At 41.6% G+C, this 19116-nt stretch overlaps 1 protein-coding gene across 3 annotated transcripts in view; it reads left to right on the forward strand.

The window, feature by feature from the left end:
• Positions 1-19116, forward strand: part of LOC101446133 (zinc finger protein 596) — a 131786-nt gene that overhangs the window by 30190 nt on the left and 82480 nt on the right. For 2 of the 3 annotated variants that reach the window (XM_004449373.5, XM_058281952.1), the window contains exon 2: positions 7042-7130. The gene's annotated coding sequence lies outside the window, so the exon portion shown is untranslated. Of the gene's footprint in view, positions 1-238; positions 299-7041; positions 7131-19116 lie in introns of all 3 variants that reach the window. The other variant, XM_058281951.2, reaches the window with a different exon arrangement.

The raw sequence follows: 19116 nt of genomic DNA on the forward strand, positions 1-19116 counted from the left end.
CCTCCCACTCCCTGCCCCCAGCAGTCACCATGGCCACTTTCTCCACACCAATGCCGCAGTTTCTTCAATTACTAATCACAATAGTTCAAGAATAGAGTATCAGTCAGTCCACTCTAACCCATACTCTATCCTCCATTCTGTGGACCTTAGAATGGTTGTGCCCACTCTACATCTATATCAAGAGGGGGCTTAGATTTCACATGGATGCTGGATGCAATTCTCCTGCTTTCAATTTTAGGCACTCTTGGCTCCCTGGTATGGTGGTCGGCCTTCTTCACCTCCATGTTAACTGAATGGGGTAAGTACAATAAACCAAAGTGTAGGAACTGCAAGTCTCTTGAGGCTCAGGGCCTGGCTATCACATGTTCAGTCCAGAGATTCAGGTCCCCTGGCTATACATTAAACTCCAGCACCAGCTACAGTTCTGGTAAAAGTAACAGGAGAGACTTATGGACAAAGATCACATCTGAGTCCAGCTCCATCACACAGAAACATAAACTCCAAAGTAGGGCCAACTGACATGGCACTGAACTCCATCTGCCATGACCATAGAACCTGTGGGTCTCTGTAGCCCTCAGAAGAACCAATACCTGGAGTTGTATCTACTTTATCTGTCTCTGGAACTCTGCTCAGCTCTGCATAAGGGCAACCCCTCTGATAACTTCCTAGCTCTTTTTGGAGACTATAGCCATATAAACTCATTTGTCCTTTCCATTTCTCCCTTTTATTAAGGTCAAAAAACATTTTTAACTCCTGGTATTATATGTAGACTGAGATATTCTGCTAGTCCGAGTTGACCCTTTTATTCAAGGTCATTTCTAGTTACATCATCAGGTGGTACTTGGTAGTAATCCCTCGGTGCCAGGGAGGCTCATCCCTGGGAGTCATGTCCCACGCTGGGGGGAAGGTAACACATTTACATGTTGACTTTGGCTTCGAGACTGGCCACATTTGAGCAACATGGAGGCTCTCAGGAGGTAACTCTTAGGCAACCTGCAGCCCTAGGCCTTGCTCTTATTTCAGGTGCACAGGCTCACAAGCATTAAGGGCTCATTGTTGGACCTTCCTTCTTTTTTGGTCTTTGCTGTTGCACTTGGGGGATTTTTACTGTTCCTTTAGGGACTGTGATAGAGCTCCCCTGGCTGGGAACTCAGCACTCCCTCAGTTGTTGTGTTTAACTGTAACCACTATGAAAATATCCAAACATTTTTATGTATCCTGGATATATGCCCTGAAGAACTCCCTGCCAGCCATGTGTCCCCTGTCAATAACATCCCACACCAGTATTCCTCTGCTGCCATTGTTGAACCTCTCTGTGATCCAAAACGTCTCCAAAAATGAAGCCCAATATATTGCCAGCTTCCATTAATAGTAAAATGGAATATAGTGATGAGTTTAAAGGTTAGATATAGAATACATATTAATTTAGAAAAATTAAGGTAAAAATAAATTAGGGTATCAAAAAATTTAAAAATGCAAAAGCTTTGTTTTTGGTGTTTTGCCTTCCATCACTGCAGTAAGTGTTTCCCTGTATGCAAATTGGCAAGGCAACTACTTCTGTCTTTTCCTCAGTGTCTGTGTCCTGTCTTTTTCTTTTTTCATTTTCCTAATTATTAAGCTTATCTTCACAAAAGTTTAGCAATGTTGATTTAGGCCCAGTCTCATTTAGTTGGCCACACCTTAATTAAAAATAACATCTTCCAGAGATCCTCTTTAAAATGAGTCCATATCCACAGGAATATGGATTAATATTAAGAACAAATCTAAAATGATCTACATAACTAAGACTTTAATGGATAAAGTACACTGATACTATTATTTAGACATGTCATTTACAAATGGCCTACAACTTTTACCCTTTAACCAAGGGTTTTCCAAATATTAATAATAGAATGTTTGCTGGAATTGCTCACAGCCAGCACCCATTTTCACTGAGGACAATGGAGGATGCCAGGAGGGAAAAAAATCAAATGCACTGGGAAGTAGATGTGGCTCAACCCCTTGGTCCCCCATCTACCACATGGGAGGTCCCAGGTTTGGGTCCCTGTGCCCCCTAAAGAAGATGAGCAGATGCCACCTCCTGCCACAATGAGCTTAGATGCTATCCTCTGCTGCAATGATCTTAGATGCCACCTTACTTCACAGTGAGGTGGACTCTGCTTCTACCACAACAGGCAGATGCCACAAACCATTAGATGCCACAGCCCAAAGGGAGTGGATGTGGCTCAGACTGTTAGGCACTCCCCTCTCATGTGGGAGGTCACAGGTACAGTCGCTCATGCCTCCTGGAGATGGTGAGCAAACAACGAGCAGATAGACAAAAGAATTATCTGGGGGAGGAGGTTAAATAAAAGTAAAATAAATATTTAAAAACGTGAATCTCTTTTGTCTGGTCCCCATCAGTTGTTAAGTGCAGAATTACCAAATAATCTGGCAATCCTTCTGATAGGCATATACCCAGCAGTATTGAAAGCAGAGACTCAGATATCTGAACACTGATGATTTCACAATTGCCAGAAGATGGTAGCAACCTAAGTGTCCATCAATCAGATAATGGATAAACAAAATGTGACATATACATATACACAATAATGCAAGGTGCTAATAACAGGATGGTGTGTTGGGAAAAAAATTACATTAATGTAAACTATGCAATATTATTAATACTTCAATAATAATTCTCTTTAATCAATTGTGTTGAAGTACTACACTATTGCAGTGTTAATAATAGAGGGATTAAAAGGGAAACTTGTTACATATTCTGTAAACCTACAACTATTCTACTTTTAAAAATTAAATTAACATAGCCCCCAAAAATCTCATTCCCAATCCAGTGTCACCTAGATTTTCTCATATATTTTCCTGCAGAGTGTTTATATGTTTTTGACCCGACCCGCGGATCTGTCAACCCGAGACCTGAAGGAGGGAGTGGGAATGAAAAAGGGACAAGAGACACAAAGAATGGAGACAAGACAGGATTCTGATCAAGTCTCGTTTATTGAGGGTCAATCAGGGGTTCTTATAGCCAGGGATGAATGAGGAGGTACATACTGACAACACATGTGTCAGTAAATAATTGGTTAACTAGATTTATTTTCGTGCCACACGTGCAGATGGTTATTTGGCAACGTTGTGGAAAGACTATTGTGTTCTTTAGGGAGTGCCCAATTGGAGCCTGGGGGAGTGGGGTAAGAATAGAAACTTAATTGCTTCAGGGAGGGTGGGGAAACAGAAACTTAACTGGGTTAGATCTAAAAATAGTGCTTAGCAACAAGATGGCCAATACAACACCTGTGCCAGAGGCAGCTTCCCACATGTTTTCATTTTATATTCAGTTTAATGATCCATTTCAGTTCATTTCTGTGCAGAATTTAGGTATATAATGCATTACTCTGTTGTGATTAATTTAGGTAATCTGTCATTTTTTCTCCATTATTCAGGTCATGCAAGAGTTCATAACACATATATATTTTGTTTTTATCAGTGTTCACTTTAAAGGTATTGTAGTTTTTCTGCTATCCTTTAATCTCTATTAGCCTCTGTACATCAGTCTGTCCTCAAACTCATTTACCTTAAAGTAGGAAAATGATTTTAGTGGGTGACCTCACACACACAGATTACTCTTCTTGGCCTTATTCTAAATGCACCTGTTTAGGGCCTGCACCCATCAATGTTGCCAGGAGAGTTTAATCCTCTAAATGACAGGAAAATCATGGTCCACCATTTATTCAAACCAGACAATGAATAAAGGATAGAATGGATAACCGGGGGAGGGCAACCCTTAATGGACGTAATGTCACAGATGAAACAAAAGAAGAGATTCAGTCTACAGGAGATTAAAACTACAAAAAAAATATTAAACCTTTAAACCTAAGAAAATAGTTTATATGTCTTCAATTTCATTGAAAAGTCAAAAGACATTTTGATTTTTCAAATGCAATGGGGGAAAGCAGACTTGGCCCAGTGGTTAGACTGTCCGTCTACCACATGGAAGGTCCGCAGTTCAAACCCAGGGCCTCCTTGACTTGTGTGGAGCTGGCCCACACGCAGTGCTGATGCGCGGAAAGAGTGCCATGCCACGCAGGGGTGTCCTCGCGTAGGAAGCCCCATGTACAAGGAGTGTGCCCTGTAAGGAGAACCGCCCAGTGGGAAAGAAAGTGCAGCCTGCCTAGGAATGGTGCCGCACACTCAGAGAGCTAACACAACAAGATGACGCAACAAAAAGAAACACAGATTCCCGTGCCGCTGACAATAACAGAAGTGGAAAAAGAAAAACACGCAGCAAATAGACACAGACAACAGACAACTAGGGCAGGGGGTGCAGGGGAAGGCGAGAGAAATAAATAAATAAGTAAATCTTTAAAGATAAAAAAACAAATGCAATGGGATTTCCATGTGAAGGTAACACCTGGTTTTTCACTGCAAAAATTCCTTAGACCAATTACCCTGAAGAATGAAAAATTCTCTATTTTTAAATTAGTAGAACCAGAATAGCTGCCATGCATGATTTAATATCTGTTTAATTTTACACAGAAACATACAATTCATACATTTACCTGGTTATTAACTTCCTTTATAACCAGCTTGGTGAAAGGCTAAAGGGCAGAACAAGCTGAGTAAGCCCCAGCTGCTGAACCCGTCCTTCCCCTTAACAGTTCCCAAGCAGAGCACAATTGGATTTTAAATAATGCCCACCGGTGTCGCACCACCCTCATCATCTTCCTTCCTTAGGTGACAGCTGCCAGAGCCACAGTCAGAGCCACAGTGCACCTCATCCATCCATGGTCTGATCAGCTCACACCACCTTTCACCTCCAGGCTTGCACCAACTCCTCCTCCCCTCCCCATCCTCCTCAGCTCAGCCAATTGGGTGGGAGGGAGCCTGAAACTGGGAATGTGCACACTTGTAAGCCTATGTGGGGGGGGGGTGCCTGAGCCAACCTTGGACCTGTTCCCCCACCCTGGGCAAGACCCCCTCCCGGGATCACATCACACTCACCGAGTCCCTCATCCTCCACCACTGGGCTGCCAGGATTTCTGTTAATTTTTCTCTGAATATTTAGTACAATTCACCAGTGAACCCAACTTATTGCAGACTTTTATTTGTTGTGAATTTGTTTTAATTATGGAGTGAATCTCTTTATTTGTTAAAGGTCTGTTGATAGATTTTCTATTCTTTTGTTTACCTGGGGAGTATGTTTAGCTCACTTGACACAATGCCAATGCAAAAAATCCACTCAGTGGAAGCCTTTGGGGTGTGATGCTGCTAACATGGGCACATCTTAGCAGAAAACTTTGTTGGACTTTATAGAGTAGCTCCTTCTAGTGGTCACTGTCAGAGTGACAGTGTATCTGTTGGCCTCTTTATTTGTTATGGAGTATTAAATTGAATGGATGTACAGAACCTGACCAGTTAGGATGAAAATATGAATAGGGCCATAAAAATGAAAAAAGTTCTGATATGAGACAGCATGAATGAACCTTGAAGACATCATGTTGAATCAAATATGTCAGGCAGAAAGTACAAATAGTGTATGATCATACTTCATTTGAAATAATTAGAATATATATATCTGAATATGGCTAAAAAGGAAAATTTTTACTTGTATAGGTGGCAAAAGAATAAAATATTTTTAAAATCCATGAAACTGAACTACACACACAGTGAATCCTATGTTAAACCATCACTAATAGTATAATTATAGAAATGTGCCATCATCAATTGTAACAAGTATATTAATATAAAGTGTTAATTATAGATTGATGTGTGGGAATGTTGTATTTTATGGATGATGGTATTTTAAACCCACAATTTTTCTAATAGAGTATAGATTTGTTGAGAGCAAGATCACATGTATGAAGATACTTTCAGTATATTTTTTAAAACTTCATTCAGCAAAAGTCCATCAATTAGCTTGTATTAGTATTTGGTTGCCAAACAGCAAGTTACCACAAATGTAATGGTGTTAAACAATACCCATTTATCATGCAGCAGTTTCTGTGGGTCAGAAATCTAGATTGGCTCAGGATCTCCTCTGCTCAGGATCTCACTAGGCAGAAATTGAAGAGTCCCAAGGGCTGCATTCTTCCCTGAAGGTTCTAAGGAGAGTCCACATTTAAGCTTAGTCAGGAAGTTGGCATAATTTGTTTATTTCTATATGCTATCCACATCTCCCTCCATTTTCAAAGCAGCAGTGGCAGATGGAGTCCTTTCTAAGCTTCCAACTTCTGCATTTGCAGGTTCATGTTAGTTAATACAGTGGGCCTGATCTCTTCTTTAGATTTTTAGAGCAAACAAAGCTATACCAGCCTACAGCAGTTTTACAACTGCCACATCCCAGCTGACTGTCCTTTGCCTCATGCCTTCCATTTCCCAGTTCACCAAGTATATAAACATGTGTCTATGACGCCACCATGACCTTTATCCCAACTGTCATTTTTAGGAAGTCTCAAAAATCTTTTTTCCACATCCAGGGCCTTTCTCAGCCCAGATCTCCCAACCTGGAGGGCCCTAGCACCATATGTCCTTCCCTACATCTTAAAACTTCTCCTCACTGGCTTCCTAACTTCCTCTTTCCAGATGGTTCCTCTCCTGCTTTGTTCCCTTGCCCCTGCTTCCTGTCTCCAGCATGTTTGCAGACTCCAGCTGGGACCACACTGCATACTCTTCTCCCTCTTCCTCCCTTGAAGAGGTCATGAGGTCCAATGCAGATCACTCCACCTACTTGTAAAGTAGCCCACTGACAGGATGGTCCAGTGGTGCCAAGGGTAGGTAAGGATAGGGGTGACATCTTTTTGCTGCAAACCATGACACAAGAAGTCACTTGAAGCTTTGCCTACATATTTTATGGGTCCAATATACTCACTAGGGCTCAAACAAACTCCTAGGAACTGATGGCTTCTGAGGTTCGGCGGTTTAAAGGGAAACCTAAATAATCATGTTTGTAGGATGCTTTGCAGCCTTCACAGCCTATTTTTGAGCTGTTTCCCTGGAGCAAAAGTCCTTCTTAAATGCTATGTGTATTTTCTATATTCCTTGCAGAGAGAAGTCCAAAGAGTTGTCACCTTGTCTTTGGAGTCCAATTCTGAAGTCTATCAACCCTGCACCCTCAGAGCTACTCAGGATTTCAGGTGAGGAAAAAATTACTGTTATGTAAAAACAGGGGTCTGTTGGCAGATGCAGTCTTATGGCCCTCCAAGTACAAGCTCAGAGCAATGTTCAGAATTGCTTAACTCATGTTAAGCCTTTATGTGGAACCCAAGGATGGTGCTCAAACTCAAAAATGTTTTATGGGGAAGAGAGGAAAAATAAATGAGAGGAACATGAATTGTCATTGTCGGAATGTGTATATGTGAGAGGGAAACAGGGATCAGAAGTGGACATTATGGATGAAGCCACAGGTCATATACTTCACAGTGTACTGAAATTTTCCCTGGCTTTGGAATGCACAAATTATGAAGTTTTGGATATGTAGTTACATCACAAGGACACAGGTCAAACTGCCAACCATTACAGAATGTAGCTCTTTGGTCTATGGCTATTTTTGTGTGATCTTTTTCACTTTTCTACATTTACAAATGAAATGGAAGCATAACTGTGTGGGGGAAACAGATGTAGATAAAGATAGTGTGTGTTCATATGTGTAGCTTATGGTATAAAGATGAGGCATGTGGTGTGACCCCGTGACCTCCACAGAGAGGACAAAAGAGAAGTGCCCTGGGGCTTGACCTTTTCAGGGTGACAGTAAGGGTAGGACAGTGAAGCAGGTAAGTATAAATTTATAATGGTGTAAATATCCCACTGTACAGCACTTTCCTGCATCAAGCAGATCTTATTTTGTAAGAGAATTGTTATCATTCAGTTCTAAGTCTATGTCGTTAATTTATAACCCATGAGTTATTTACCAGGGTGTTATTTAAATCCTAAAGTATGCAGAGATTTTTGTTCTTTTTGCTAATGACTTATAAATTAATTGTGTTTAGACTAGAGAACATGACCCACATAATATCTATTTTAAAATTTGTTCTGGATTTCTTTATGGGCCAGTATATGAGAGTTTAGGGTTTTTTTTTGGTAAATATTCTGTGAATACACACCAAAAAGTGTATAGTCTTTTTTTACAGGACACAAAATGCTATTTGTCTGTGGAAAAGATTTTTGGTGTGTTTTAATTTTCTAGGTATTTATCAATGTGTTTCCTTGATCTATCAATTATTGGGAATTTTTGTTATAAACAACACCTATATAGTTTTCTCTGTCATTCTGTCAGCTTTTAGTTTTTAAAATATAGTTATAAATGTTTAAAATTGCTATTATTATTGAAGAATTGAACTTTCATCGTGTCATGCTGGAATACTAAGGAGAAAAATAAATTTTAAAATGTGAATTTCATCTTAAAAAAATATTTCAGTTTGCACAATACATATAAAATTTTTTCATTTCAACATTCTTTATATATCATTTAATGCACATTTGGAATACATAGTATGAATAAAAGAATGTAAAGTTCCCATTAATAAACTTGCTCTGCTGCCTTCCTGCTGCAATGATAGTATTTTGGGCACTGTGGTTCAAATATATCAGGAAGAATAAAATTTACTTTGGTATATCAGGTCAAATATATAAGTAAGAATAAATTTCACCTTTTTCTTCTTACTTTTTGAACATGGCTTCGATAATATTTACAATGGCTTCTGTGACTCACATTTTATTTCAGTTGGACAACACTCCTCTAGATCATCTTCTTGTGGCATAAAGGAGATGCATAATATGTCAGGGCCTCTCCCTGTGAGAGAGATGCTACCTGGTCAGGCTCTACTGGCCAAGTCAGGGGCAGCAACTAAATAATGATCTACTACTCCTGGACCTAAATTGCACCCCAGGAGTCTATGCTGATGGACATAAAGTTGCCAATAGAGAGGGGTCTCCTGAGGCATGGGATAGGGTCACTTTTCATTAGGCCAGTGGAGGGACCTCCTAGCGGAGAAGCCTACTGGGCAGCCAAACTGGATCACTGACAAAGGATAGCCTTGCCTTCCACAGAATCAATCAAAACAGTGATCCTGACCATATGCTGGACACAGTTAGGAGGACACAGCACCTCACTCAAAGGTCCAGCCAGAGAGACTCACTGTGATACCCCAGGAAAGAGTGGCAGGCGGGCCCCATAATACCTAGCATGTGACTTACCTTCAACAGGGTCAAGTGAGCCAGAGGAACTGACTCTGCCTCAAGGAAACCAAAGGCAATGGTGCTTTTGAATTGGGCTCCCCTGTGAGGAAGCATATCCTAAGGCAAAAGGTGATCCCTCATGGAGCATGAGGTGCTCCATGGATGGTGGCAATGCATCACTGTTAATTTCTTGATGTGAATGGCTGTTCTGGGGTTATGCCAGCAAATGTCCTAGTATGTAGAAAATATATAATAAAGGAAGCGGACTTGGCCCAGTGGATAGGACATCTGTCTACCACATGGGAGGTCCGCAGTTCAAACCCTGGGCCTCGACCCTGTGTGGAGCTGGCCTACGCGCAGTGCTGAAGCGTGCGAGGAGTGCCGTTCCCTGCAGGGGTGCCCCTCCACATAGGGGAGCCCCACGCTCAAGGAGTGTGCCCCAGCATGAAAGAAAGTGCAGCCTGCCAGGAATGGTGCCGTACACACGGAGAGTTGACACAACAAAAAGAAACACAGATTCCTGTCCTGCTGACAACAATAGAAGCGGACAAAAAGAAGAACATACAGCAAATGGACACAGAGAACAGACAAATGGGGTAGGGGGTGCGGTATGAAGGGGAGAGAAATAAATTTTTAAAAATCTAAAAAAAAAGAAAAGAAAATATATAGTAAGGTATATAGTAAGGTATTTGAAGCTGGTGTGGCATTGGTCCTCAACTTACTCTCAAATGCTCATGGAAAATGTTCTCTCTCCTATACCTGAAAACTTTCTAAAGTTTGATTTTAAAAAAGCAGTTCTGCACACCTCTGTGATTATACTGAGAACCATAGATTTCACGTTCTGGAAAGATTTTATTTGTGGGAATACAACTATTTTAATTTTTATAATCCAAAATAAACTTCCCACAAGCCAAGAATAACATTTCATTTGACAAGCAGTGCACTTCACTTTAGGATAAAAGGCACCTCCGTCATGGCGTGTGTGACCCCCCTTGTTGTCTCCTGGAAAGAACCTGTGAATTTGTTCCAGACCCTCACAGGCTCTGGACCTCAACCACCTCCATTACCCCAGTTTATACTTCTCCATGATCTGTTCATCAGCCTGCAGGCTCTCCCTTTTGGCTCACACTTGCAGCTGCAAGCCTGGGAACACAGCTAATCCAGCAGAGGTCTCATCTCCCACACACAAGCATACCTCTCTACCTCCTCCTGCCTTCTGCATCAACCCTCTGTCTGGATGATTCAGAGAGCATTAGCAGGAGGGTAGAGAGGATTGCTTCAACTCCTTTATTCCTCAAAGTATACTTCTTAATTATAACCATATGAAAAAGATGCTTTTATTAAAATAAAAAGCAAATGTAAGCCAAGGGGAGTGGGTGTCTCTCAAGCAGTTGTGTGTCTGCTTCCTATTTGGGAGGTCCTGGGTTTAAACCCTGGTGCATCCTAAAAGACAAAAGCAAACTACAAGCAAATAAATGAAAAAAAAAAAAAAAAAAAAAAAACAAACCCACAAAAACACTCAGGGGAGTCAATGTGGTGCAGTGGTTGAGAGCTGGCTTCTCACATATACGGTCCAGTTTCATTCCCCCCAGTCCAAATACCTCAAAAAAGTAAACCAGGACAACATTCTCTGTTTTTCATGTCTTACTTAAAATATTTCAGTCAATTTTAGGGAAACAAGGATATGTGGGTCTTGCTTGTTAAAATATCAATAAAGTTGGCTGTGGAAAAAAGTGACAAGAATTCTATTATAGGTGAAGGGAACATGCTTTCAGCAAGGGCTGGGAAAAGGCAGGGAGGGCTCCAGAATTGTGGTGGGGATCATCTCCACTGCAGTCACCAAGGAAAAGCCAGATGGATGCTCTGAGCCTTCAGCAGACAGGACTCAGGCTTCCCACAAAGTAAGATTCTCAGTTCAAATAGCTGAGAGGCATGGGGGTGACTACCCTGATGCAAGGGAGGCAAGTGACTGCATTTCAAATCACTGACATTCAGGTCAAGATTAAAGATCCATACCTCTTAACCAACCCCAAAGAAGAGGATACAGCTTTATCATGAGCAGTTGCAGAGAGAGATATACCTGGCAGCCAAGCAGATGAAGAGGGTAGCTGGGACAACTCCTCTAAAGCAGAGGGACCAACACTGTGACAACAAGGACAGAAGGAAGGGAACACATCATTCACTATGAAGGATGTTTTCTGTTTAGGCATGAAATACATTGAATTACCTCTTGTTTAGTCTGATATGAGGTTTCATATTTTCTTCATCATTTTAAAACCTGTATGAATTATCTTCTTGTCTAACTTGTATCATACCATTATCATAGAGCAGTTTAAAATCTTCCTGAAATAGAAAAAAGAAAGAAAAGAATTCAAGTTCAAAATACCACTCAGAAAACAGCAAAGAATCCTAGATTCCTGTCAAATGAGATGAAAAAGACAAGTTTGAAGTTGAGTGTGAAATGTTGAGCCTGGTTCTTGGATTTTATAAGTAATGTTTAAAACTCCAAGAACATTTGTATAAATGATTCTTGGTGTGAACTTGCATGAAAACATTTCCAGTTAAGAGTTGGTCAAGATCTGTAATTTCTTTGTGAGTCTAATGGACCCAATGTATAGGAGGAAAAGTATTTCACCTAGTCCCTTCCCTTCTCCAGCCATTGTCACTCACTTGGGAGGAACTCAGACATAAAAGGAAGAGGATGAACAATTGTTTTCTTGTCGTTAAGACTGAGGTATGAGCTGAAAAACGGGGCTTATTTTCATCCTCTCCTTTCTGATATTTCCACAGAATAGAATTTGAAATATTTGCCAAAAGATAGATGTTTTGATACTAGTAGAAAGACTTTCCCTAAAATAAGGAGAACCTCATTGAACTGTAAATTATATTAAGACTAAATTACATTAAACCTTGGTCTTCTTTTATAGTCATCTTTCTTGGCACACACTTGTCACCTGTGAATTATGTGTCATGATGGAGAATGACCATGATAGGTGTTTTTATTTTTGTCCTTGTAAAATGCCACAATGAGGGAAGCAGATGTGGGTCAAGTGATTGGGCTCCCATCTACCATATGGTAGACCCTGTGTTTGATTCCCAAGGTCTCTTGGTGAAGGCAAGCTGTCCCATGCCATAGAGAGCTGATGGCCTATGCTTCAGAGGGCTGGTGCAGTAAGATGATGCAATGAGGGAGAGATGCAGAGGAGAGATGGAATGAACACACAGTGAATGGACACAGAAAGCAGACAGCAAGCACAAAAACAACAAGGGGAAGAGAGAAAAAATTTTAAAAGCCACAATGAATTATGTATGTATTTAGTGTCCTTATCTTTATCACTTTCCCATAGTGTCACTGCTGTCAGTGTGCCACAGAATCCCCACATCAGAGAGGCCATGACACATGATGGGGTGGATGCACTCCTGTCGAAAAGCTGTGGTTGTAGGTTCTGCCTGACACTCTGACTCTTGCTATGCCTGGTTCTCCTGAGCACATGCTCCATCTCTCCTACCCACTATCAGTCTGCTACATGATATCTCTGGAGTCGGGAATACCTTCAAGGGCATACCTACAATAAATAAAATAGGAAAGTCAAGATTTTCCTAAAAGTAACAGAAACATAGGAAGAAGCATAATGCCTTTCTCTATACTCTAGAATACAAAATGATTTCTACTGTTAGCAACACCATACTGAGCTAAACAGTGGACTGGGAAAACTATAAAGGTGGGTGAAATATTTCAAAGCAGCTTAAAGGCATTAAATAAACCAAGGCAGCCTGGATCTGTGGGGTCACTCTCCTGTAAATGAGAAATTCATAAGAGCAAGCCTGGTCAATCACATGCAAGACAGCTATGCCCCCCAGCCAACAGCTAATGAACCACAGAACAGAATCACCCAGCTAAGACACAGTTGACTGCAGACACAAGAGGGCACCCAGCCAAGACTACAACCATACAGCTGAGTTCTCTTAAAATATCAACCAACTCAATCATGAGCCCTCATTATTTAAGCCACAAAGTTTTCAAGGTGACTTGTTATGTGTCAATAGTCAACTGATACATAGTAGTCCAATAAAGAAAATGTCCAATATATTCAAAACATGTTTGTCAGTAAAGTTTTATATTTTTTCATAAAAGTTGTTTGCATTTTTTAAGTTTGTTTGGATGAGTTTTTGTACATCTGTATTTGTTGATATTGCAAATGGCATTCTTTATTACCAATTAAATGTTTTAACTGTTATGGCTAGAATATCACTGCAACTCTAGCAACAAAACAAAACAAACAAACAACAGTGTTCTTTCACCAATATGATAGCCTCATGCTAAGACATCTAAAGACAACATCATAACTAAACTGAAGGAGTCCTATCTCATAAATTTTCATGACTAAGAACTTTGGCTTTTTTAAATGCAATAATTCTCAGACACCATACATTAAGTAGAAGATATTTAGTTTTCCAAAAACGAAATTTCCAATGTAGTTGCATACAATCTCCATGTCACAAGAGAAATAGTACTAAGATGACAAAATAGTTCTAGTGCCCTGTTGGACTGAGGGTTATGTGGAACTCAAATGATAAAATGGAAGATAAAATCTTGAGTAAAAATGAAGCATGTTTTTTACATATTGGGAGTGGGATACCCCAGAAAGAAAGAATCCCATATATCCACACATACAAGGTCTTTGTAAACTCTTGACATTTACTTCTGGAGCTGGCAGAGGAATTGTTTAAGGAGTTACTGAATGGTTGTAAATTAGGTCTCATTTTAAGCTGACAATTAAAAATGAAAATAAAATAGTGTAAAATAATTTAGGTATCATTTTTTAAAAAGATTTATTTTTTATTTATTTCCCTCCCCTCCCCTTCCCTGCCCTGTCCCCCCAGTTGTCTGCTCTCTGTCCATTTGCTGTGTTTTCTTTTGTGACCACTTATATTCTTGTCAGCAGCACCCAGAATCTGTGTCGCGTTTTGTTATGTCATCTTGCTGCGTCAGCTCTCTGGGTGTTCAGCACCATTCCTGGGCAGGCTGCACTTTTTTCACACTGGGTGGCTCTCCTTATGGGGCACACTCCTTGCACATGGGGCTCCCCTACATGGAAGACACCCCTGTGTGGCATGGCACTCCTTGCGCGCATCAGCACTGTGCATGGGCCAACTCATCACATGGGTCAGGAGGCCCTGGGTTTGAACCTTGCACCTCCCACGTGGTAGTCGGATCCCCTATCTGTTAGGCCAAATCTGTTTCCCATAGGTATCATTTCATTAGGGACCTTCAGTTTCACAGCACTGATTTATCAGTTTGGTGTTTCATAATATTTTATGCTCAAGCAAGACCTGGCATTAAAGCATAAGTGTGATTGAGCCTCTGCACCCATCAAGTTCAACTGAAGGAAAACCCACACATAGAATCAGTCACAAAAATACCTGAAAATGCCCTGGTATCCCATAAAACAACAATATGGCATATCATTTACCCATTGCTTTCAACATATATTGCAGTTGTACTTAGTTAAATCTGACACAGTATGAAGTAGAAAACAATGAATTTGTGCATAGAGTTTGATCCTGGTTGCACCAAATACTTTTTTTCTTGAGCAAGATCTTAAACTTCTGTTTAGTCCTCAGGTGCTTATCTATAAAATGGGGATAAAAATACAAACTACACAGGATACTTGTGAAGTTTTCAGTTAGCTACATCTCTGGACCCAAAGACAGTGCTCACAAGACAGTCCCTGCAGAATGACAGTCTTGAGTGAAAGACAGCCTGCACTTTTCTGGAAAACCCCAAAGGGGACTGTGGAACAAAGAATCCCTAGAAGGTTAGGCTCTGTATAATGAGAAAGACCCCTAGTACGAGAGAGGAAGCACAGAGTAAAGGAACACTACACACACCTGGGGTGACCAGAGTACACACAAGAAAGCATGATATGATCATCATTTTCTCAGATAAGTTGGTTAAGCTAACAATTATGAGCAATTGCATTAATTCTGCATACATATTCATCAAATTGCTGTATTATACCCAGTGTTATCCATTCCACAGTATACCTGAAAATGGCTATACAAGTCCTACTTATTTACCATGGCAATGACTCTTAGAATGGAGGGAATCAATGACAGAAAGCAACACTCCTGTCTCAAGTTACTGTCATAAAATAGCACCTCCCCACTACCTTTTAATTTGAGATGCTCAGACCCAAATTCAGACTTATCAAAGACAAACCTGTCATTGGCCTTCTCTCTCTAATTGAAAGTAAGACAGGAAAACACTACACACTGAGAACCAGACACAGAGCATTACAAAGCTTTCATTTAGGGAATCCAGGATGACTCATATGTGTTTTGGAGGTCTGAATAAACAATTCCAGAACTGCCAACCTATCTCTGATGTCATGCATATGTGCACTACTGCCTCAGCTTCTCTGCAACCTGTGAGGTATACCATAAACAAAGGAAGTTTGGGTCACCAGAAAGAGGTACCCTTCATGGTAAGTACAAATGTCCCCACTTATGTTGTAATTGCTGTGAATTGTGTGTGACATGTAATGGGGGTGAGGGGACCAAAAGATAGAAGTTTATTAGGTGAGAGTTCTAGCCAAACATCATCCCTTGCAGATGGTGATCTCTTCCAGTGATCATGACAGAAACTTCACTTATCCCACACTGGCAACAGTTAGGAATTTAAACACATCTGCCTCTTTTCTATGGGGAAGTATATCCAGTTTCCTTCATTGCCAATGGATCTCACAGTAAGTTCAGAGCTATCTTTTGGGCCTTTAAGTGGACTTGACACAAGGCAGAAATGACCTGAGCATAAGTGAGAATAAGCTTTTTCACAAAGGGAATCACCTGCAGTCTGGTTCACAAGACCTATCTCTTAAGAGTCTGATTAAACTGGGAATACTCTTCTAAAGCTGATGAATTTTGGATGGTAAAGGCAGATAAATTCAAATTTCTAAACATGGGGAGGGCAATTTTTTGTTTTGTCTAAAGGCCTGATAGAAAATGATGTAGACTTTGTTGGCGATATATAGTAAACCTCTGTAGCATACTCTTTCTTTTTGTTTAACAAGTCTTTAAAAATACATGAATATTCTTAGCTTGTGATTTGTTAAAAAGAAAAAGAATGTGATAACAGGATCCTGTAATGCAGGGAGACACTTGGTAAGGCCCTAAAAGAGAAAATAAAATGCCTATTGTCTTCATTCCCTTGCTTCTTCCTAAAAGCTAAAGTGCTCTATGTCAAACCTCATGTTAAAGTGACAAGATCGGATGTTCTGGGAACTTCTGTGTGAAATACTGACACTAGCCTGCTTGAGTCCAGCTGGCTCTGATTATCCTTTTGCCTTCTTTCCAGTATCAAACTAGGTGGTCTCTTTCTGAGTCAGGCTCCTTTTCTTATTTCCCTGTAAGGCATTCAAGGTAATCAGAGCAATGGAGCTGCTAGATTCTCATCCCAGACTGGCAACAGCCAGGAATTTAAACATATTCACCTTGTTTCTAAGGAAAAAATAAAGCTATGAGACAAAAATCTTCCAGAGACATTTGTCACTCCAGATTTTCTTACAAGTCCCCACCTAAGGTGTTATCCTAGTAAAGAAAAATAATAAGCCCAGACCTGAAGCAGTCTATATTCCTGGTCTACTTTTTGTTACAAACCACTCAATTTACTAGGGGGAAGAGCAGGCACATACTTGAGCTCCTCTCCAGGCCTGTCAGGACCAAAATACCTCGCTGCTGCTCTCCACATTTCACTTCCTCCTCTCACCCTTATATTGATATTTCACCTTCTCTGGAATTTTTTTTTCTTATCCTTTTCTTTGGGCCTTTCTTGCTCATGGTCTGACTTCTCATTATAGTATTTGGAGTCGTGACTGGAGTACCATATTTCAGTCACTTCACTTTAAACTTGAGGATGAACTTCCATGACTTCTCCAAAGGCATCTCTGCATACTCTGAATTCCCAAACTGACAATGGATGTCACTGCTTTCTTCTTGGGCTGGAGGCAGGGGAGGTGATGACAGCCACAGGCCTGGCACCCAGGTCTCAGAAAATGATACACCCTCCACTTGGTGCCATCCCCTAGGCTTCCTTACCCAAGCCATATCCCAGACCTCCCTTGCCCCACATCTCAGACCAACCCCTACCTGCCAAGGCTCAAGGAATCCCAGGTGACATGGGGATCTCAACACATGATGCACAAAGTGGTGGAATGTGGTACCGGGGCCAAAATGGCATGTGCAAGGGATGACCTGACCCATCCCACAGAATGTCATAGGGCTGGGGATCAAAGTGGGTAAAGGAGTCTGACCCAGTGGGGTTGTGGCCCCCTGCATCAAGCGAGTTCACATTAGGGCAGCACCAGCATGGGCCTCTTGCTTTGGTCATTGAGGACAGCAGCCTCAGTGCATGGGGACCAGAAAGGTTACAACCAGGATGGGGGGCTGGACCCCAGATGAAGGTAAAAGCAGGAGTTGTACACTTGACAGAGGCCAGGGCATGGCTGACCTTTTCTGGGTCCTCAGTCTCAGGCTCAGGGCTGAGGTTTGAGCCTGTGGCTGTTAGTCCTTAAAAAACAACATGGAGACAGGATAAGTGAGTTCAGGCTGAGGTTGAGAGTGGGACTAAACAAACAGAAACCAGAGGCTCCTATGTCACTGAGAGGCAGGAAGAGGAAATGGTGAGTACAAAGAAATGGGGCACCTTTGCCCAGTGTGGGCCTGGCAGGGAAACAGGCCTGTCCTGGCCATCATGCCCAGTAGCTCCGGTTCAACTAGGCCTGGTGAGTCTGTCCTTTGCTGCCTCACCACTGGAGGACAAAGCTTCCTGATCCACCTCAGTAAGCTATAGTCACTCCTTCCCAGCCCAGTGGGACCCTTCCTTATCCCCACATTAGCTCAAGTCCTTCATTCTCCTGGTCCCTTGTCACTTGTGCAAAAAGTCACAGTCCTGAATTTCTCTTCAGATTTCCCCTTTTCTTTTTCTAAGGACAACTGCTTACTCGTAGCAGTCCCCAGTGCTCCATGGATGGTGGTGTGGGAGACAAGTTCAGAGCCTGGGGCATGGGTCTAAGCCTTCAGCCTCAGCAAAAGATGGTGGAAGTGGCTGAAAATACTGCCCACTCAGCTGAATGTTGGGGCTGAGGGTGCAGGGGCGCTCCTGAGAGAAAATCAACAAAACCAAACCAGCTTCATCATTCAGGGCCCCTTCTCACAGGAGGATTCCTGGGACTAGTGAGAGGCACACCCCTAGGAGGAAGGATGGGCCTTTAGGATGCTTCCAGCACCTCTGCTCTGGTCAAGGGAAACTGACCCATTGCCCCAAAAACACACCTCCAACCCATACAGACACCTATAGAATTTGTTCTTACCCTGGGGTAGCATCTCATCCCAGTCAGAAGTGTAAACAGGACTCCCAGTGTGTGAGGGCACACTCTGCTAAAATGTGCACTCCCTGTAGGTCGAGGAGCCCTGCAAGATAGCCAGGAAGGTGGGGGCTGAAACAGAAGAAGGGTGATGCATATTGAATGGCAAAAACAAACCATCAGGCCATGTGGGCCACTGGGCCCCTTGGAGTACCTCAGACCTCACCAAATATCCATGAGGTCCTGAGTCTGCCTGCATTCCTCACCCCCCCCACCTCATATCCATTTGCTCCTATACCTGCTCACGTTCTTCTCAGCCAGTTGCTTTCTGATTCCTCTGAAATTCTTCTAAAAAGTTTTTACTTCTGTCAAATTCTTCATTCATTGAATAGTTCCCCACTCCAAACTCCATCAACTGAGAATATAGCAAGTCAGGAAGATGAATAGGAGAAACAGGGATGTTTGATCCTTGAGGTCAAACTCTTCCATTTGTCATGTTTCTGTTTTATTCAGTTTGAAGCTTGGGGCTGTGCTTGCTTTATGTCAAACATGGCAATAAGAACTGCTGTCACCCTGAAGA

The sequence above is a fragment of the Dasypus novemcinctus genome, chromosome 19 (genome assembly GCF_030445035.2).
Source record: "Dasypus novemcinctus isolate mDasNov1 chromosome 19, mDasNov1.1.hap2, whole genome shotgun sequence".
NCBI classification, from domain to species: Eukaryota; Metazoa; Chordata; class Mammalia; order Cingulata; family Dasypodidae; genus Dasypus; species Dasypus novemcinctus.